The following is a 23,754-nucleotide window of genomic DNA, read 5'->3' as shown; positions in this document are numbered from 1 at the left end:
AGACCCTAGATATAGTGCCTAGAATAGTGCCTGACACATTTTAAGTCCCCAATAACTATTTGATTAATAAATAAATGGCCAGGTTCTTGGAAATGTTCTTTTCATGAATATTAAAATGTCCAAAATTGTGCAGCCAAAACAGAAGAGAAGGACAGTGAACCAGAAACTAAAATCTTTAAAGAATGGGGGGCAAGTGAGCTGAGGGTCTGCAAATGCATTGGGAAGGATAAGAGTGAGATATTCTGTTGGCATAAGCTTCAAAGCAGGAGATTTCAGGGAGGAGGGAGAAACCATAGTCTAGAACTATCCTTAAGAAGCAAAGAGGACACCTACCATATCTCTATAGTCATGGTGCTAAGGGCTGAAGGAAACAATGCTCTGAAGAAAGGAGAAATCTAAGTTTCAGTCAGAGTTAGTGGGGGAAAGGAAGAGTAAGAGGAAAAGAATATAGGCAAATATTTAGATATAAAGAAGAAAATATTTGAGACATCAAGGCTCAACTTACCTTGTTTCTCACTCAGGAAAAGCAAGCCATAAACTACTGATTACAAATATAAACCCTCAGAACAAACAAACCCTTTGTTCCCTAAAGATTTCATTTCCTTCTTAAGTCCCCTTTGACTTCTGCTTTTTCTTGAGCAAGCTTGGCATTCCCTCACCTTAGGACTTTTGTACGTGGTCACACCCTAGATCTTGCCAATACCAAGGAATGCACCCCTCTGCTATCTCAGTTTTAAGCATGTCACTTTCTGTTCACCATTTCCGTATTTCCAGTCTCCATCTGTAATATTTCCAACTCCTATAGTCTTTCATTTCCACTGTAATCTATAGTTTATTGCTTTACCAGGTTTTTATTTCTCATTCTTGTATCTACTTCCCTCTTTAATATTTATTGACAAATTACTAAAATTACCCCATCATATGTAGTCTCAGTTATCTTGCCCACTCTCCCTTCATGGTAGTTACCATGGTGCCTACCAGGAGGTACACTCTCACTCCAAATGTCTGTGACATCCACTACCTTACTGTTTCAAAGCTTTGCCCAGAACGAGTTTCAGTGAAGCCTATCTTGACCACTTTGTTTCCTCCTGTTACTATTCAAATTGGCACTCCAATTCTCTTATTCTAATATATTTTTCCATTGTATTTATCATCTAATATGCTAAAAATTTTACTTATTTATTAAATTATCATTTATTGTCTCTCTCCCCACTTCCTCCAGAGACTGAAATCACTATAAAGGCAGAAAACTTTGTTGTTTTGTTCACTACTATATCTAGTCCTTAAAGCATTACCTTGTCACCTCTCAATAAATAATTGTTTAATGAATGAATTGAGGCAAAATATGGCAGTAAAAGTCTTATGGATCAGGTTGCATTGGAAGTGGTGTTATTTTAAGGGTTCTTTCAAAAAGGCAAGATTTACTTATTTATTTGAGAGAGAGAGAGAGAGAGAGCGTGAGAGCACATGGGAGGAGGGACGGAGGGAGAGAATCTTCAAGCAGACTCCCTGCTGGCTTGGGGCTTGATCTCAAACCCATGAGATCATTCCTGAACCAAAACCAAGAGTTAGATGCTTAACCAACTGAGCCACCAGGCACCCCAAGGGTTCTTCACATATATGCCAAGATATGAGGAGAAGGCAAAGGGATATTTAAGTGAAAAGCAGATAATGCCAAGAAATACTGAGCTACTGAGCTAAAGGGAAGAGATAAAGGCACAAATATAGATAAACAGTGAGATCAGGATCAAGTGAGGTTCGAGGTTAATGGACCATTCGAGAAATCTGTCTGCCAACCATGGACATGTGGGGGGAGGATTTTTTTCTTTTATTTTATTCTTTTCTTTTCTTTTCTTTTATTATTTTATCTTTTGCCAGGTGTGGCACATTGTGAAGACTGCTTTGGAAAGTTACTGTACATCTTACTGTGTGGTTTTACTACATTAAGCGATTTGGAACCCCATTATAAATATTTTAGTACCAGGAATGGGATGACTTACAAAGATACCAACTGGTTAGGCCAGGCCAATTTTTTTTTTAACCCCTATTAAATCTGTAAATAAAATACAGTACATAGTTTAGGTATATTGACACATTTATCATAAATTAATAACAATAACTTTAGGACCACTAATTTTTTTGGAATGGCTATAGTTTAATAGGAGTGTTAGTCAATGAATTAAAAAGTAGAAATACTGGATGCCTGGGTGGCTCAGTCAGTTAAGCATCTGCCTTTGGCTCAGGTTATGATCCCAGGGTCCTGGGATAGAGTCCCGCATTGGTCTCCCTGCTCAGCGGGGAGCCTGCTTCTCCCTCTGCCTGCCACTCCCCCTGCTTGTGTGTGCTCTTTCTCTCTCTGACAAATAAATAAATAAAATCTTTTTTAAAAAAGTAGAAATACTGAATCCAATGTTATCATTAACTTTGATTAATAACTGAGATGTGTTCTCACAGAGAAAAAGCAATAGTAATAGCCTAAGGAAGGGGATGCAACAGTGGGTGATGCATTGCAGGCATTGTTGGAAGAATTTGCAGATCTTTATTTCCTTTTATAAGAACATCATTCTTTTATTTGTAGAGAAATTTAAAAATCATGATATGACTTGACCTTTGCAGAAGTTCTAGAGGAGAAAAACAAGACTCAGTAAGGTATAATTAATTGTCCAACCCGACTAGAAAATGGTAGCCTCAGGATTTTTATCCAGGCCAACTGAGGTTAGCCTGTACTCCTTCCACTATGTCTAGAACACGAAGCATATGTAGTAGGTGCCATGCCACATTTAGGTCTAAATGGAGTTCCCTGGAAGGATGTGGATCAGGAGCTAGTAAAATTAAATAAAGCATGGACTAATACAGTTGGGTAATAGTAAGATGAGTCAACATTTTTCCAAAGAAGACACTTAGATGGCCAACAGGGGGTGGATGAAATGGGTCAGAGAGTCAAAAAATACAAACATCCAGTTACAAAATTAAATCATGGGGATCTAATGTATAGCATGGCAACTATGGTTAATAATACTGTATTGCATATTTGAAAGTTGCTAAAAGAGTAAACCTTAAAAGTCCTCATTACAAGATAAAGAATTTTTTTTGTAACTATGTATGGTGATGGATGTTAACTAGACTTATTGTGGTGGTCATTTCTTAATAGATACAAATATCAAACCATCATTGTACACCTGAAACTAATATAATGTTGTATGTCAATTACACTTCAGTAAAAAAAAAAAAAAGGTAAGAAAAAAAAGATAAGTCAAAGTACCAGATTTATTCCAGGGGATGAAAGTGATCTATGTTTGAAATGAATAATCCTAATCTTAGACTTTTTTGAATAGTTACCTCTTTGGTATCTTTTTCTTTTTATGCCTTTGTCTCCAGAGAGCTGGAAAGAATGCTGTCATTTTCCAGTCTTACCTTTCTCTGTATCATTGGGGAGTTCTATATCTTCTAGCCTCTGGTGGGTCCCTACAGAGGTGCCTAAGTTCCCAGAATATTTGACTGGGGGCACAGGAGAGTAGGGGCTATGCAGCTTCTTCTTTATAAGATTCTTTAACTCCCCTTTCTTAGGTTGAAAATAATAACATCACTTCATCATTCTTTCCTTCTTCCTCAGAATTTGGACATTTTCTCACTTCCTAGAAATGCCAAAGATTTATACTCACAGGCCCTGAAACTGAGATTTTCATCTTTGCCTATTTATTTATAACATGCTTAGACATTTACTATAGCATCTTGTTAACTAGTGTATGAGAAGAATATATGTAGAAAAGCATAAACATTTTTATTTGGAGCTTCCAATTTTGTCAAAGAGAATATTTTTAACCATTCTGTTATATGTGTATATAGATGTTATATACAATTTTATAGCCAACAAGTTCAATTAAGTAAGATTATCTAAGTATTAATGATAAAGTTCTCTCTCTTCTTTTCTTTGTGTGGGCTTCCAAAGTTATGCAGTGTTACCTCCCATACTTTAAATTTTGCAAACAGCACTGTTCATCTCACAGAATTAGTGAAAGTCTTTCCAGATGTGGATTTGATTAATAGAAGCTTACTAACTGTGGCTAATTACTGATAATGATAGTATCACAAGGCAACTTCCTCACCAAAGTCACCTTGGTCTTTTCTGGTTGCTAGAATGGAAAGAACCCCCCACATGTACCCCCCTCCCTCAATCAAAATGAAAACAGAGTAATAATTAAACTTTGATATGGTCGCTAATTAATATAGGTGTGTAATACTAACCTTTTAGTGTAACACAAATTGTCATTTAAAGTATGTGAGAACTTCAGCCCTTCAGGATCTGGTTTTACAACGTGGATAGATGAGTCTTGCAGAACTAGTGTTTGAATATGAGGACTGGGGTCATGATCTATCACTTTTGATTCCACTGAAAATTAGATTTCCATTTTAATTGCTTCTACCACCCAGAAACAAAGGAACAGAGCCAGTGTGATATGAATAGAAGTTAAAATGTGTCTTTCCATTCCCTATTCATTTCATACAGAGGTGAGGCGCTCTAGTATGATTGATTTTCCTCAATGGCTTCTCTCTTCCAAAGCTCATGTAGTAGGCCATATGCTGTTTCTCAAGAAAGTGACATTAAAATTGAAATACACTAAAAGTGTGAAAATGGACAATCAACAATCAATTGAATAACAACTTGGAGATCCCCTTATTAATATTTTAGAAAAATGGGCAGCAAAGAAATGTAGACTGAGACAAGGAGATTAAAAAGAGTGAGCTAATCCCACATTACCACCTGTACTGAGTTTTTGGACAATACACTGCTTCTCTCATGCAGCAGAAATCAATGTGCATGTGTAAGAGTCCATCTGTCAAATTGTATTTTGACTAAGTGGACAAATAATAAAGCATTACAAATTATAGTTGGCCTATTCTTATTTGTCTGTTTGGATCATTCTAATCACTCTAAGAAAGGTTCTGTATTATAAGAATGTGAGAACTAAGGTTCAGGGTTCTTCTAATATCCTAGAGTAGAAAAGGGAATGGCTGTCTGCAGAACAACTAGAAGAGTAAGATGGAGGGAAGTCCTGAAAGAGTGAGCACCTTGCAACAAATAGAGCTGATCTGAAAAATATAAATAAATAAAAACAAAACAAAACACCCATAGATCCCATATTCTTGACCATCTTGTAATGATACCTTTTCCTTTTAAGGACATTCTGATTGTTAAGAAGCAAAAGATAATCATGTCAATATTTTGAAATAAAATGATTTGGTTTGGACATATCCTATGCTGTCTGTTGCTATTCACATAGCTTATAAGATCTATTTAGTTTATTTTGGTAAAATGATCTTGTATTTTGCAGACTTGAATGTGAGGTGGGGTGGAGGAGGTTCTGAGAAGGCAGAGAGAAAAAAGAATGATTTTGGTTTATCAAAGTGATAAGCAGTAAGGGTAGAACCAATGAATTGGGCAAAGAGGGAATAAGAGTGATGTTCCACGTACTTCATACTTCCTTCTTGTAAAACCAACAGCAATTATGCTGATATTCATAAATGTTCATGTTAGTTTGCAGTTATATAAAATTGTTAGTGACCTTCACAAAATTCAAAACATTATATTATGAGGTTAAAATGTACGTTGTAGAGTGTAATCCATGTAATTTATGCCGTAACAGCCTGGAAGTACAATATAAGGCACAGTTCCTTTTGTACATACGTGATCATGGCATTACTCTGCTTCAAGCATAATTGCCAGAACTTAGATTGTCAGCATACTCTCAGTTCTTCGAGAGAGAGGTATAAATAATTCCCAAGGGGCTTATTCATGGGAACTCTTTCTCCTGGCTTCTCTTGCCTTGCTGACATGTTACTATGGTGCTGTCTCTCCTCCAGTCAACTTTTCAGAAATGTCTACTATTGGGTACAACATTTCTTTACTTACCACCATTAAATAAGAGTCAGGGATGATGAATTTGAAGTATAACACAGAGAAATTTTCATCACCTATTGAAAGTGGCCACATTTACAACAACTTTTCTCTGCTGGGGAAATATCCTTGATACTCCAAGAATACGTCACTATGGTCCCACAATACACTTTTCAGAGTTTGGATTGCTTATTTCTAACTAACTGCTATAAGTAGCATGCCAGCACAATGCATGACTCACCAACAATTCCACTCCAGGTTGCATTGCATGGAGCCTTGTCTTGTTCCTTTCCAGAGTCCGTGACCTTTCTGTGGTACTTCTGTCTGAGCATTGCACCTTGGAAAGACCTGCTCACAGAACACATTCCACCATGCAATAACATCCTATTATTTACGGAGACAGAGCAGGCTAAATTTAGATTTCGAAGAGAAATAGTTCTTTAAAACAGAGGTTATAAACTGTTGGTTCATGGACCATATCCACTCTGTAGAAATAGTTTATTTAACTCATATAATGTTTTATAAAAATTTGAGTTACTTACCAACATTTAAACAATTGGATATTTCATATAAATATCTAGAATATTAGCTTCTTTTGAAAAATTAAAACATATAACCCTAAAGTTATATTTCTGCAGGATCATAATCTATTGAGGCAGAGTAAAATGTACCCCTCTAACATGAACATGAACTCTTGGGTTACTCCAGGCAGTACCTGGCCCACTTCACTCATTTACTCATCCACCTGTCCTCTGAAGGCATTTGAGATACAAACCCTGCTCCAAAATCTGCAATGGTGTAAGTACACTTAAATATATCCGATTTATACTGTTATTGAGAATACTACACTTCTTGATCTGGAATGGTACATTTTGGTTACTTCAAAATTACTACTTCTAGGTCTTCTCAAAAAAATAAGGGCAAGAACTTGATTTGAATTCACATTTAACAGTTTATGATAAGGTTTTTTTCTCCTAAAATGTAATTTGCTCTGAAGTTAAATTCCAGTCTCCATCCTCAAAGTTTATAACTTTTTATAAATTTTATTTTATTTTTATTTTATTTTTTAAAGATTTTATTTATTTATTTGAGACAGAGAGAATGAGAGACAGAGAGCATGAGAGGGGGGAGGGTCAGAGGGAGAAGCAGGCTCCTCGCTGAGCAGGGAGCCCGATGCGGGACTCGATCCCGGGACTCCAGGATCATGACCTGAGCTGAAGGCAGTCGCTTAACCAACTGAGCCACCCAGGCGGCCCATCTCTTTATAAATTTTAAAAGGCATTTTCCCCAGTGTTAACAAATCTCAAGCTTCAGTCTTCAATAAAGTAACAATGTAACCCATTAGAAGATTAAACACACATTTCCTTGAAATGTGATGAGGAAGACAGGCCTGTGTGTGCCATATTGTCACTGATCAGGACAAGTGGAAATTGGAACAAACCATAGAACAGCCTGTATTGTGGTACATAAATGGGCTGACTTTAAACAAAGGAAACTTTGAAGCAACAGTACAAGGAGCATCAATTTAATTCAATTTCAGCCTCAAAAATAAGATGTGCTATGTATACTGAAATGATGGATCTATATCAAGTTTGTAGACACGGGTATCGATATCCCCATCCCCTCTTTCTTCTGGTTCTTCTGGGGCAGCCAGAATTCATTGAAAAAAAGTATGTAAGAACATTCAAAATGTTCATTTTCAGTGATGTTTCATCATTTTCATCATTTAAAATTTATTCATTTATTTACTCAGTTACACATTCATTCATGCATTCAACAAATATCTATTAAGCCCTCATCTGAGTTAGTTATTAACCCTACAAAGGTAATCTTACCTCCAGGACTCAATTTTTTCCATTTAGAGGACCTCCTATACTAAAAATGTAATACTTCAATATAATAATTGTTTAAAGCTAGTGGAGGAGGGAGCTATAGAAAAACCTAAATCTGGATGATTAGTTATGGGTCATAGTATTTACAGTGATAATTTGAAGCATGAGTGTGAACTTTCCAATCCGACAATAGTTTGGGAGTCGGGGGTGGTGGTGAGAGGGTTTCCAAGCATAAGAAAATGGCAAAGCAAGGAGACCCCCCACAAAGCATAGCTGGTTCTAAGGACCACACTCAGTTTTGCAGTTTAATGTACAAAGAAAGTAGAGAAAATGAGGCTAGACGAGAGTGTGCTAAAATGTTCAATAAAACTTAACATTGGGCTGAGGGAAGGTTGTGTAAATTTCATTCAATTCCCATGCAGCTTTCCCTTTTTCACTAGTTGGAATTGCCTGCAAACAAAAACTTTCCAAATAAAGGTCCTCCTAGTCAGGCAGGTTACTTTAATGTACAGACAGCGTCCGTTACTTTATGAAAAATTAATTTGTTACATGTTAAAAAGAGTTGGCTTTCCTCAATTGGTTAGGATGCCCTCTTGCTTAGAGAACTCTAGGTTGTAGGGCAAAAGTGTCAGTACAACCCAGGTCAAATGATTACCAATCCCAAATTAACTGCAGCTGAGCTAATGAGGTTGCACTAGCTTTGTAGTGGACTAGACAGGAATTCCTAAGTAAGCCGATAACAGAGAAAAATTGGAGTCCATTTAGAAAATCTCGGAAAAGAGTTTAGAGCAGTGCTTTTCAAACTTTTCTGTGCATATGAATTGCCTGGGAGTTTGTTAATACTGCATAGTTTGACAAGTAGGTTGGTGTTTAGTATTACGAACTTCTAACAAACTCCTAGGTGATGTTGATACTGTTGGTCCTTGGTCCATACTCTCTGTAAGAAGGGTAGAATGTTTCCTGACCAGAAATCCTTCTTTGTTCCATAGGATTAAGAGAAACAAGAATTCTTAGAAAAACTCCACTATATCAGTGCCATGTTTCCCTATGGAATCATGCTTCATCTACTTATAATAATGAGAGAGAAGCATACTTAAGTCTTTAGGAGTAAATCACATTTTCCAAATCAGCTTCTGGATACTTAAGTTTATACCTAAAGCCAAATAATTTGCACATATAGGATGAGCAACCAGGGGACTGTCCTGTTTTGAGCACTGAATGTCCCATGCCCAAAAAACCTCTTAATCTTGGCCACACTGATGGTTGGTCCACATTCAGAAAGCACATATTGCATTATGAGAATTGATATGGTCTGTTCAGTCACCTTATTATCTATGAAAACATCATTTAAAAAAATTAAAATGCCTTATTTGGAAATAACTTATTTTGTAATTTGGAGGATGAAAGAAAGAAAATTAATCTCTTTTATGACAATGTGACCTAAAACTTACTTGCTGAGATAAGCTTTTAACTCTGTGACTTTTCTTGCTCTTTTGGTTTTTAAAAACTTGGGCTAAAGAGAAAATATTGAATTTAGTACAGAAAGTGGACTCTAGTTTTGACTCTTTAATCTATTTATCTTTGCTTTACTTTGTCTACCTCCTGAGTTTCCCACATTGTTTTCTAATATATTATTATAATTACTCAAAATATTAATGGAACAGAATATCTTCTTTAAAGTTATGAATGCAATCAATTTTGAGTCTTTAATTGTAATTTTTTTCCATAAAATTCTTTTAATTTAGCCTAATATAATGGCACATCAACCAGTAATAGGTACATTAAATTGAATCATGGAGCTCATATACACATTTTATGACACAATCAAATATCCTAATGCATTAATTCATATCAATCAGTTAATAAAATCAAATAGGAAACATTTCTCTATTGCTGCTAACTGTACTTACTTCATTTACAAGATGAGAAATCTAAAGGATTTCAACAACTTGACTTTCAGGACTTTTCTGCTTAGATGTCTGGGATTTGACTATTACTCTAGGTTTTACTAAGTTGATTGGTTGGTGGATAAACTAAGAACATGCCTAAATTCCACATTTTGCTTTAGGTTTTCTTGAAATGAAACCATTCTTGCCAATTTAGTAACACATGAAATGATACCAGTATTGTGACCAATCTGATGGAAAAACTGGTAGTGACTCCCCAGAGGTACCTTAAATCTTGTCTATCATTGTCACACTATTATAAGTCATTACTTTGAGTGCACTAAGTGGTAACCCAGAGCCCTGAAAAAGTTAAAAATGAATGGTCAAAGCAGATTATTTGATCAATTAACCAGTAAACACATTTGGTGTTACTATTTTTAACCTGGAACCACAGTAGATATTGTTAGAGATGCTAGTATATACAACCTGTATTACCTTACCTCAAAGAGTCAAAAAGCATTTAGACGGCACAACTAATATACCTGAAACAATTTAAAGACAATTAAGTACTCACCTACAAAGAACTATAAGCTCAGCAGGATTTTATGTTCCATGTGTGGTGCTTTTCCTCCCTACTTTTTCTTTTCTTTTTTTTTTTTGAAAACCTACTGTGTGTTTAGTGCTAAGCCAAGTACATTATATTCTGCATTGGTCAGAGACCTGGTTCAAACTAGCTTAAGGCAGTTTGGGAATTTGTTGGAAGAAAACTGGATATTGAAGGAAGAGTTGACTAAATATACAACAGGAAGAACAAAGATTCAGCCGGTTCTTAGGAACAATAAAATCAGGGGCCTGAATGCCATCAAGACCTCTCTCTCTCTCTTCTCTGTGTGCCAGTTCTATTTTGTCCTCCTGCAGACCAACTTCCTCCATATGGTGGGAACATGGCGGCTGACAGATCTTAGCTTCACATGTCATGGGTACCACACCAGATGCTACTGTCTTTTCCTATTTGAATAAAAAACATTACAAAAAAGAACTCAAACTGGCCTGGCAGGCAGGTAGCTCCCATACTCATACTGATAAAATATGGTGAAGTTACATGAGTCATATATGAGTATGACACTACCCAGCAGAATTATAATATGGGGTAGAAGAAGCATAGTTCTCAAAAAAGGGAATACTATTCCTAAAGAAAGAAAAGGTCTGGACAGTTATAACAGAGAAGTCCACCACCCACATAATTCTTACATAAAACATAAAAAAAGTAAAATACTCTTACTTTATTACAAAGTTATTATTTCTATTTTATACACTGGAAAAGTGGTCATACTCTTTCATCTACACATTATGCTTATGCTGTACAATAAGGTACGCATCTTGTAATGTTTTTAGTTTGGCTTTCTCTTTGATGCTATTGGAACTATGAGCACCCCCCCCACCCCAAGATGGTCAACTTCTCACATCCACTGACTGACATATGTAGACCCTTGCCTCACCTGAATTCCAAAACCTACCTGTTTTCCATTTGGTCCTTACTCTGGATTTTAGCTTCGAAGTTTCCCTCAGATATCTTGCTAAACACATGTACCTATTCTATATAAAATATTCCTCTCTCCCAAATTGTCATCTCAGATTGGGTTCCCCACACGTAGCTGTGAAGGCTGTCAACTGCCCAACTCCTGGGAGTGCCATTCTCCCAATGAATGGAGCCTCCTGGAATTTTGTAATGCAAAGGCCCTATATAAGATCTGTACATCATTCTAACCATTTCTGCTTGGTCCAACTTCTGGTGTTGTTCTTTCCAGCCCACTCCATTCTCTAGTTTCCTCCTCTTCATTTTCCAGGCTACCTACTTCCAAAGGTGAGTTTTTTTCTGGTCCTCCTCAGAATGATATCTTATACAATGAGGTAATTAAATATAAAGACATAATGGGTTTCTTGTCCAGTATACTATGAAGTCAGAAAGCCAAAATGGTAGCCTCCAATACAACCTTCCCAATTATTCAAAGGCACCATCTAATTGCAGCCACCTGGTTAACCTGGCATCTCTTCCGTGCCTTTGGACAACCATGGCTCAGCTGTGTAGACCATGTGTTATCACTCAGGGCTTCCCATAAATTCTGTCCCCAAGCTCCAGCTAAGGGACTAGTGAATTATTGTGTGTGTGGAAGAGCCTAGCCCATACACATTAATGACTGTAATGACATTTAGAAATGGGTCATTTTTCCCTTTCTCAATAAAGATAGGCTTTGTGGATTTAAATCACTAATGCTCGTTGGTTTTTTCCCCCCCTCAGCATTATGTTACCATAAAAATATTGAAGTGTAACAAATGGTTTGCTTATCTATCATTACTAATGAAATAGTTGGAAACAGCTTAGAAACAGTTTTCCGCTTTTATTTAGCTGAAAAAAAAATACCAGTTTCTATGGCTTCCTTTTTATGCAGATGAAGATGCTACTCTCTTTGCAGACATTATTATGGAGGGATATCATTGATCATGTCCTCAGGGTAATAAATAATTACTCTACTAACGTATTGCTCTGAAAGAAACTGACATGAAGTAGTTTCAAATTAACCACTGCTAATTGCATGCATTGTTTCATACTTATTACTGCAATCTGATTAACGTGCTACTGAATAGAACTGGCAGGAAAGGTTCTTTCTCCTTTATTTTAACTTGTTTTAGTTACAAACTTGACTAAATGTAGAATTGACATTGACTCAGGGGTTTATAAATCTAGTGCTGAGGTAAAAAAGACCACTGTGGGATTATGGGCTTGACCACTGCCAGAATTTTTTTCTTTTCATGAGTTTATATTTGGAAAACGGAAGGTTTTAGATTTATAATAGAAAAAAAGTGTCCTTTATTATATTCATAATATATTTTAGATTTAAAAGCTATAAATTTCTGATATCATGAAATTCAGTAATATATTTAACATAAAAAAGAAGTTCCAATTCACAATTTAAAATGGAGTTTGTTTGTAGGAATAAAAACCTAAATAAATTTGGGCCTTGTAACTAAATTCGCCATAAATTTCTAAATAACTATAAAAGAAATTTAAGAAATTGCCAAATGTTTGTTATTATAATCATTATTCCCAGTTATCTTCCCAAATTATTGGGATAATATAAAAGTGCAAATAAAGTAATGTTTATGAATGTGAGTTAATCAGTTACCCCAATGAGCATTTTTATCATGGCTATCCTGTTGCTCTGTCCTCAATTCAAAGGCAAGTTATATACTGATAATGATGTTTCAACGAAAGTTTCAAAACTCTGTTTTATGCACCTTTATTTTACAAACACTTAAACGGTATTCTCAATGCACCAGATACAGATATTATTCTATGTTCTTTATGATTACTAATATAATCTTAAATATGACCCCCCCCCCAGGGAATAGATACTATTAATATCCTTATTTTAAAAGATGGGGAAGCTGAGGCACAAAATGGCTAAGTTACTTTCTCAACATTAGAGATTTAATATATGTTGCAACTAGGATTCAACTCCAAGGAGTCTGGCTCTAGAAGCCATGTACTTTACTGATATACTATACTGCTTTAGCATATGGCCCTGGAACATTTGAACATCATGTCAATTGATAAGAAACACTGTATTTTTGTGAAGGATGGCACTGAAACTGATTCTTATGTTGTCATACTTGACAATGCTGGCTTGAGCTCTGATTTAGAACTGATACTGTTGTCCATTTGTAGACAGCTGATTACCTATGGACTCCTGGCCTTTCCCTGAGTCCTTGTGCCTATCCTCTGTTCTATGGCCCAGCGTTTACTCAGCATACTCAACCCTAGAAGTCTATCTACAGTCAGTGGTATGCTGCAACCTCTCGTACTAGCTTGGATTGTGCACACTCTTTCCAGCTCTCAGTTTAATGGCTTCACATTGGTAACTTGAAATCAGTTGTGGTAGACATATTTACACCATGGAAAGCAAACACCTTCTCCCCCATTCCTTGCCCCACCATTTGGAGATCTGGTTTATTTCCACAACATTGCCAGCAACCTACTACCATTATGTCCCAGTATGAGCATATTCCAAAACATTGAGGGTTTTATACATCTTTACTTCATGCTCTCATATTGAATTATGAAATCAACATCAATGAGAATGAACCCATCATGGACCCCAAGGAAAAACCAAAAATAACAAAATCTCACCAGTGGCACTGTAAGTGGGTGCTTTTATATAAGGGACAAAACTATATGGCACACGTGCTCTCCCTTACATGCCTCATTTATGGCAGACATTACTAATCGATCATGACAAGACAGCCTGGCTCCAGCCCCAGAATCCTCCTCAACCTAATGCTTTAGCATCTAGAGAGCTATTGCCAACCATTCAGATTCTGTAAGAGATGATATTATTTACCACCCTTTTAAAATCAGAAATTCTTATTCCTCCTTATATTTCCACTCAGTATAATTTATAACTCTTCTCTAAGTCATAGAAAGATTTTAAAAATGATGACTACAAAGGGAAACTTAAGCTCTTCAGAAAATTTAAATATTTACCGCCAGAGATCTAGCTGCTACGCTTGCTGATATAATCAATTATATAATACTCTACAAAGTATTTTGACATTTATATTTTTACTAAAGACTTCATATTCATGGACTGATATTTACCCATGATTCAATAATAATATATATACTTATCCCCTGGTAGTCAATGGAAATGTATGTGTTCTTTGTTAGCTTAAATCAACCCAATCTTAATATTCTTCATCTTGATCAAAAGAACTTTGTCTTGTCACATGTATCAAAATTTTACATTAAAACATTTTCTGAAGTTAGAAAACTCTAAAAAATGTTTAAATATTGCCTATTTTCTCCTTATCCTCCTCTTTTCCATCTCAAGATCAAATTTTTAGGAAAAAAAAAAACCTTAACTTTTTATTTAAAAAAGAAAATGGCAGGCATATATGATACATTGTTTCTAGGTAGGTGATTTCTAGAGCTTGAGTAGTTGTGAAGTGGGAAAAGGTGATTTACCTGTCAATACAGTGAAAACCATCTGTAAGTGATGAGATAAGTCACCTATATCTAATATGAACAAACTTACTTAATATCTACAAATACAGAGAAGACCGTTAATGATCTCCAGAAATTACTGTCCAGACACGTGAAAATCGCATATGCATTTGCAAAACTCTGCAACAATATGAGAGTGTGTATAACTGCAAAATGTGATTTACAACGGTAACTGTTCAAAGAAAGCAGAGAGAGTGCAAAGTAAGTGGAGAAAGTGTTCAGGACCAAGATCCTAAAGTATGAGTGATAATGAGATGAATGAGGAGAAGTGTGAATAAAGGGAAGGTTGAGAGGACTAGCATGAGCAGAGGCTCAGAGGAAGATCTGGAAATGCCTTACAGAGTGGACAGCATACTTCAGAACACAGATATCTGCAGTGGGGAGTCATGGTCGTGAAGAGTGGGTGACTTTGAATGCCAGACAAAGGGGTTGGGCTTTGTTTAGAATGATCTTTGAGACTGGCCTCATCTCAGTCTATGAAGCCATTGTATTTGCACCTCATGTTTTGTAGGCAGAAGTCTAATAATCTGGGTATGAGCCCTTGCTATGTGAGGGTAAGCAGCTTACCTAATGTAACTGGAGCTGTGAAACAACATGGGATTCTGGAATTAGAGCTGGGTTTGAATTCTGAGACTGACACCTACTAACGGATGATTTTTACATGTTGCTTAACCTCTCTGGACTTTAGTTTCTCCATGAGGATAATATTGCATAGCTGCTGAGGTTGGGGAAGGGAGATGGTTATAATTGAACATGTTTCTTCCTTCCACTCCAATTTTATAACCAATTGAGAGAGTAATACAAGATTGGGAGAGGAGCTCAAATTACCAGCTTTGCTGGCAGTAGCTTTGGATTATGAAACACGGTTCAGACCTGTGGCATAGACAGGCTTCCTTGTCCTGAACTGAAGTGGCGATGTATTCAGCAGTTACTATCTGAGACCTGACTGACTTCTATCATGCCTATGTGAGACAGACATCTTCTGGATATGACCAGAAATATTTAGGTGATGAGATGAGGCATTTCAAGGGTTTGACTTCGGCGAAGAGTAAATGGGATAGAGGGCAAGAGGCAGCCTATTACTATCAAAATGGCCCCATTTTAAACTCCATGATGGAGTGGCTAATGGAAATATGTGATACCAAAAGAAGCAAGTGAAATGATCACAGAGGTAAACAGCCTAGTGGGGGCATACGGGAAGGGAGGAACAATCAATTCTATCCTGAATGAAATGAGGGCGGAAAAAGTTTCACAGGCCTGGTGGTTTAAGAAGTTAGGAAAAACACAGGCCCTTTCCCTTCTATCTCTTTTAAGAGCATCCAAATGAATTCTTGGATTTGGCTGCTGAGCAAATATCTGAGTAATAACCTAGGATCAGCTGGATATAAGTGGGTTCCACCAGTGGTCCATGCAAACTAATGTTTTCGAGCTTCTGTTGGGCCACTACAACAAACAATCAGCAAGATGTTTATACAGTTGATTCTGTTGGCAGCCCAGCTAGTTTTTAACTATATCATGAAAACTGGCCTGGGGGTACAGCCTGAGATTATTCCAGCCCTGCTTTGCACAGCCAGGAATTCCCTTCCTGTTACAAATTTCTGCCCCAGTGGGGTTTTCATAGTTTTGGCATTTTCATTATGGATCAGTGAGTCAGCTAGCCCACAGGCCAAGGAGAGAGAAAAAAAAAAACAAAAAAAACCCTCCCAAATAAAAGTCAACCCAGTTAGGATGTCTTCATCAATTTTTCAACAGGAGAAAAATACAGCTGGGTTCAGTGACTTCTATCAAAAGGAAACAGAACTAGTTGGGATTTTTTTTTTTTTTTTTTGTACTCTCAAGTTTTGGAGGGCATAATAAAGACAGTGCCTCAGCAGCATCACTTAGAAGATTTAGTTCGTTATTTTGCAGAGCTTGGGTAGTGACACTTCTACAAAATGCACCAGCACATGAGCAAACAGAGAGATGTGTGAATTCAGGAAAGCAGCCAAATGCACATCAGAGCTGAGGAATGTCACAGTGAAATGAAGGAAACTTGTAAACACCTATCAGTATTTTTAGGTAGAGAATATTCTAACATATTGCCAGTGGGTGTTGCCTATGCCTTCATTTCCCTAAGCTTTAAAATCAACTGATATTAAAGGTGATTTGAAAACAATGAAAAATGACAGCTTTATTAATCTAGCCGGTGTGTGTAAGAGTGTGTGTGTGTGTGTGCACGCATGCGCACAGGGTGTGACTGCTACATGTGCAGACTGTGCATTTGTAATGCGGGTCTTGTACAGACGAGGGAGCCCTCTACTGCTTAGAAACTGTACTAGATATAAACTGTAGAGGGTTGCTTTCCGCTCCTTGCTTGTGAATCCTCCAAAAAGCCAGACATTTGGCTGATTTCATTTACAAATCATAAGAGGAGTTGTTCTTTTTTAAGGAACCGTAGATTCCAGCTATCATATGCATGCAAGTACATGTAATTCTTCCTATTTAAGGTAAAATCCTTCCATTTATTTAAAAAGTCTATCTACTTCCACTCTTCAACCCTTTAATATAAAGGTGCTACGGCTATAACATAATTAAACCACAAAGTTCTCCATGACTATAATGAAAACCTGTGACAGGAATCACAAAAGTTTTTGTCTAATACTTTGGTTTCTCATATATTATTTTTCCCTGATGGATGTATTTTTTTTTATTTCATACGTTTTTCTCAGACAGAGAAAAAAAGACAATTTTAGGGTTGACAAATTCATATGAGCATATTTAAATAAGCTATATTTTAATATGCATATTTAAATAACCTTTACTCAGTTTAGCCTCTATATACTAAGACTTGGAGTATTTTTGTATTTAGATCACTTTTTTTGTGTGTTTAGATACTTGATTTTTAACAAAATAATTACAGTTCAACCCTTCAACCATTTAAATCAGTGGAAGAAAACAAAATATAATCAGAAATACCTTTCAGTTGTTTTCAACATGGCTAGCCTAACAATATTATGGAATAGCCTTCCTTATCCCCATGTGATTACTAGATTTTTTTATTGTTAGAGTGCTAATCGTCTGCCCCTTAACAAAGAATTGACACTTTTCTTGGAAATTGGCTTGAAATTTCATTTGCTTTTTTTTATGAACTGAAAAAGAAGCCCATATGAAATCAAGATTTTTTTTCTTAGACGTAAACTCTCAGCTTGGCACTGTGTGTTGTTAAAGAGCCACATCTGGAGTTAACAGGGCAAGATAACGGAGTAAGACATGAGAGTGATGTAGCTTTAGCATCTGTCACCTTTTGACCACCAGCATTGATTTTGCTTCCATGCTGATGCCCCCTTCCTCTCCCATCGATCCATCATTCCTTCAGCGGTTCCAACATTAAATAGCCTCCACCTTTCTTTCACTGAGCCTAAAATATTAAAAGATAAACCAGGTAAATCTAAGATAGTCAATTTACCCTGCTAATAACAGCCACTATTTATGGACTGGCTGCCATATGCCAGTCCTTTTTCAAAAAATAACCCAAGCTGTACTAGAACCTGCAAGGCAAATGTCATTATGCCAGTTTGCCAGTTGGTATTCTTTTATTTGCAAATGACAAATCTTATTCAAACAAAGTTAAGCAGAAGAAGGGAACTTCATTAGAAAGGCACTGGGGGATGTCTTATGGAATCCAAAGATCAGGTAGTACTGCTTGTATAGGTTCATTTTAACTTCACTATGGTTTTTAAGAAATCACATTCTTTACTTCTGGGTATTAAACTATAATGAGTTCAGATACTCTGTTAATTTCTGACCTTGACATTGATTTTCTTTAAGATAGAAAAAAAATTTTTTTAAAGATTTTTTATTTATTTGAGAGAGGGAGAGAAAGAGAGAGAGAGAGAGAGAGAGAGCGCACGCATGAGCAGGGGGGAGGGGCAGAGGGAGAGGGAGAAGCAGGCTTCCAACTGAGCAAGGAGCCAGATGTGGGACTGGATCCCCTGACCCTGGGATCATGACCCGAGCCGAAGGCAGACGCTCAACCGACTGAGCCAACCAGAAGCCTTGAAAAAAAATGTTGATGGCTTTTTTCTCGTATTTTGCACATACCTGAATATTTCACGTTCCATATATCTGAATAAAAGTTAATGTCAGTTTGATTTATAAACCAGCTAAGTAATTTTCATAAACCTGCTATATAGTTTGCAATGCTTTCAAACTAAAGGAGTGCACGATAGTCACCTCTACCAAGTGCTGTGGATTTTCACATTTGGTTTCTATCTGTCACTTGTCTGATTGCTCGGCAAAGCACTGGCCGTGCTCCCTGGCACCCTCAGCCCCTTCCCCATGTGGCTGAGGGGTAGTCCGCGCAGTGACTAGGGGAATGGCCACATTAAGTAGGATTGGCAGAGGCTACTTTCATTTACAAATCAGAGGCTACTGTGCTGTCCTCAGAGTCGAAGCGTATCTCCACCTTGCTGATGGAGCACATGGTGACTCTGAATCTAAATGCTTCTGACCTTGTTGATTTTGCCACCTTCCTGGAATCTACCTTTCTATCTAACTTGTTTACTGGACTCTGCTTTGGGATTCCGCTCCAGGCTCCCATCCCATGTGGGAATCTCATGTACACCAAGTCTGACCAGTGCAAGGTATTTTGCTCGGTAAGGTGGTTCTGCGTTCACTTACGACAAAGACTTACTTTAGTTAGATGGCTCTTCTATAGTCAGATGAAGACAAGATCCTGTTGTACAATTTTGGGGATGTGGGCGCGTTCACATAACCCTTAGAGCGCAACCACAGACATGGTGCGTATGCATGGTACCCCTTGGAGTTGTGCAATTCCCTAGAACAAGAAGAAAACTGCTGTTTACTTGAGTTTATCAAATACTGGGGATAGATCAGGCAGAGTCTGTGCTCTGTTCAATGATCAGATTGATGATCATTCAATGATCAAATAGATACATAAAATTTGGGCACAGATATAAAATTTGCACAGGCAGAGGGAATTTAATCAAGTCTGAAAAAGAAAGGATTGCATGTTACTTCTTGGAAGGCATCATTTAGTATGCTACATTTCCAATGAGTTAATTTAACTGTCTGGGGAAAAAATTCCATGGGATATTATGCCCATGTACACTCACCAAAAGAACAGTCTTATTTTAATTTAGAAGCTGTTACTCCTCCTCATATATAACCACTAGGTGAGCAAACAGATTCTTTCCTATGTGCAGTTGTCTACTGAATAAAAATAGACAGTTACTCTGTATTTTTTGAGTACTTTATGTCTTGTGATAAGACAGAGTTTTAATGTCTTCTCTTTGTTCTTCGTAATGGCACTGTTTTGCAATACTTTTCAAAATGCAAGATTCTCCAGACCTCATAGCTGACTACCCTGAAAGCACACTATCTCAGGGGTTCACTGGACTGAAAATGTAGTTCTGGCTCAAGAGCACAGTCAGCACAGGGACAAAATGCTTCCTGTCCAGGAAAGTGCTGCGCTGAGCCATTCGCCTGCGCATGTCACAGTGTTGGTCACCCTCCCCGTCTAGGAGTGGTAAGAGCACATTTTCATCATGCAGCAGTTTGGTCTCAGCAAGGCTCTGTTGGAAAAAGCCCATCTATTGCTTCTGGGTAGTTCTTAGACATTTTTTTAAACATTTGAAGCTCTACTTCATTTCCTGGACATGGGGTCCCTTGAAAACCTGATGCCTCTTGAAATTTAAATATACAAAAAATAAACTTATAATGTGATACCTGGAGAGGTTTACAATTAAATAAGGTAATATTTATAAGTAATATAGCTCAGTGCCTGGAACATAGGAAGCACTCAGTAAACATTATCATATTGTCCGAATTTGTCTAGGTTCAAGATCCACGTGAGATTCTATCAACTATTCTTAAATTACACAGAGTCTATATCAGTGTTCAGTAAGTTTGACCACTCTGAATGTCAGCATAGATAACATAATTGGCATGAAAATTTAAAATCCAAAGCAGTTATGAGTAACTGTGAACTTGGTCATCTACATTATTCAACCATGTCCATCTTCAGGGTACTTTGTGAGGATTTGGACTCAGGGTCCCACGATTTGGAGTCGTGAACCTGGATTTAATCCCACTTCTAGCATTTAATAGCTATATACCACAAAGTGAGTCACAATTGCTGCACGGTCCTGATTCTCTACCTTTTCCTGATCTACTCTTTCTCGACAAGGACTCTCCAAAGCCATTTCACATGCAGAAAGCAGAACAAAGGTTAAAAACATGGAATTTAGTGTCTGATGGATCTCGTTGGGTTCCACTTCTAAAACCCACTAGCTATGTGACCTTGGAAAAGATCCCAAGCCTAACACTCAGTGTCTGCATCTGGAAATTGAAAATAAAATTAGTATTAACTCCTTAGTTGTTTGTGAAGATTAGACAGCTTTAGGAAAGAGATGTGCAGAGCACGGTGCTTGCAACATGCTAAGTTTTGAACAGTTCTAACTAGTATTACCTTTATTATTATTTTTTCAGTTTCCTCATTTCTAAGAATGAAATAATTAGGCCAGTTTGCCTATGCTACAGGTTGTTTTGAGTATCAAATGAGGCAACATGGCATATAAAACTAGGTATCTATAAAAGATCTTATAAATTATTTTGGGGGGCAGAAAAATACTTGGAAAACACTGTCAAATGTTAAGGCTCAGAAAATGTCTTGTCAGAAGACCTGTTCATTGCAATCTGTTAATGATAAAACTGCATTGTTCTAGACCAACGGTGAATTTAGTTAAAGTGAAACTTCTTGGTGTCATAGATGTGAAATAGTGATTTCAGTTCAATTTCCCTTTTTCACTTCTAGGTAGGACGTTGTATTTTGTTGTTCTTGTTATTGTCTGGATAGGAAGGCTGCAGTTTCTGAATATCTCATCTCCTTTAAGATTCTCTGGAAATTAAAAATGCATGATTATTAAACTAGTGGTAAATATTGAAACCTGTATACCTAGAGATGTGATGTTTCTTCATAAACAGATTTACATGTTCTTTATATTCCCCTAAGCATATTGCCAGCTTTTTATTCTCAAATTTATAGCTTGAGGTCTGGACACTCTGAAGAATTGTTTAACACTGTATTATAATTCTTGAAGAGTTTAGGGAAGTTTTTTGAAGATATTTTCATAAGGTTACTGTGTAGATGATTCTCTTTCCTTTGAAAACTGTTAGAACTGTTGGTGCAAATGCAAAACAATATCATGATTTTTTTTAAAGATTTTATTTATTTATTTGACAGAGAGAGACATAGCGAGAGAAGGAACACAAGAAGGGGAAGTGGGAGAGGGAGAAGCAGGCTTCCCGCTGAGCAGGGAGCCCGATGCGGGGCTCGATCCCAGGACCCTGGGATCATGACCTGAGCCGAAGGCAGACGCTTAATGACTGAGCCACCCAGGGGCCCCTATCATGATATTTTAATATAGGTTCCTATTGAGACTCATCTGAAAATGTTTAGTACAAGTGATTGAAATGATACTCAAATTCAGGCTTTTTTTTTTTTTTCTGTCATACTGGTCAATTGAATTGAATCTAGATTGGAAAATTCAACAAATAACAAATGCACACAAAAAGGGACACAAGTAAACCAGATGTAATGGCTGATATTAAAATTAGCATTCTTTCATCTCTTGTCTGACCCTTAAATGGAATATTTCCTAAGAATCTATCCTTAATTATCTTCTCTTTTCAATAATGTGTTCTGTGAGAGATGGTGTCCAATCCTTTTACTTTAAGTTCTATTCTTACTGCCAGTGACTTTCCATTTTTCACCTTTCTTCAAGTTCATATCTATATTTCTAAATGTCCACAGAAAATTCTACTAGGGTGTCCTATATGACCATAATTGAACTATCTTCCCCACTCTTTTCTGTATATCTCTCCTATATTATTAAATGCCATATCACCCACCTAAACCTCCAGAGTGAAAACCTAAGATTATCAGCTTTTCTTTTTCACCTATATCCACATCTCAGCATCTGACAGTATTATCTCTACTATTATCCAAATCACTGTTTTAGTCCAGTTTCTCCCCATTCCTTTTGTATTGCATGTTATTTCTGTCTCTCCTCTCCCTCTCCTCCAATATAACCAAATTTGTCAAAGTCGGGTTTCTAAAATAGGCATCTACTCATGTTCCACACTTAAAAATCCTTCAGTGGACCCCTATCACCCTGTTAAAATCCAAATCCTTATGTGCCAAGCATGAGCTTTCATAATCAAGCTTCATTCTATCTTTACAGACATGGGCTTACAATCATCCTTGTGGCCATTTTTATTCTATGTGATGCATTTTATTCAGTGTTTCCTTCTTACTTTCGGTATTAAGTCGACAAATTCTCACTGATTCTCTAATAATCCATCCAAATAGTTCTGTGAAGTGTTTCTTAACACTTCTTTTCCCCATTTCCCTCTGGAGTTGTAGAGTGTCCACAGCCCTGTTGTGTGACCTTGTTGGGTGCATGTGTTTATAATTGTAACTGTTCCTTTAAAGTTGTCTCTGCTACTAAATTGGCTATAAGCTCTTTGAGGACTTTTAGCCACTTATGACTTGGAATTCCTGTACTTAGCTGATCACATATTAAATGTCTTTATCTGTTTTGAATGGACGAAAGAATGAATGAATGAATGAATGAATGGGAGATGAATCAGGTCATCGACCTCAGGCTAGAAGATGAATCCTCTTCTATAGTTCACTGTATCTATACCTTGAATATAAACGTTTTTGAGTGTTAGAGAGTATGAAAACTAAGTCAAACAGTTCTTGTCTAAAGTGAGTGTTTCTTCACAAATTGCTTCTCCATGTGGTCATTACTCCATTTAACACACCAGTCAAATGTGTTCTGATTCACACACCAGTCAAATGTAGTCAGGCTCATTGTTTTTGTAGTTGGCAAGAATAGAGTTTAAATTTTCTCCTCAGAATAGTATTTTACATCCAGGAATTATGATCTCTGGGAATAAAGTTTCTTACATCATTCAGGGTTGATTTTCTATCATATAAATGTTGGCTGAGTTTGGTTTCCAAGTATGGGACTCGTATTCAAAGCCAGAGGGAACACTCGGTTCAAACTATAA

The 23,754-nt window shown here is 36.9% G+C and overlaps 1 long non-coding RNA gene across 1 annotated transcript in view; it reads left to right on the top strand.

Moving 5' to 3' along the window:
* Nucleotides 1-23,754, top strand: part of LOC118010410 — a 41,781-nt gene that overhangs the window by 5,692 nt on the left and 12,335 nt on the right. The gene's annotated exons all lie outside the window — the stretch shown is intronic.

The sequence above is a fragment of the Mirounga leonina genome, unplaced genomic scaffold (genome assembly GCF_011800145.1).
Source record: "Mirounga leonina isolate KUSES-001 unplaced genomic scaffold, KU_Mleo_1.0 Mir_129, whole genome shotgun sequence".
NCBI lineage: Eukaryota > Metazoa > Chordata > Mammalia > Carnivora > Phocidae > Mirounga > Mirounga leonina.
This window is presented reverse-complemented; position numbering and strand designations above follow the sequence as displayed.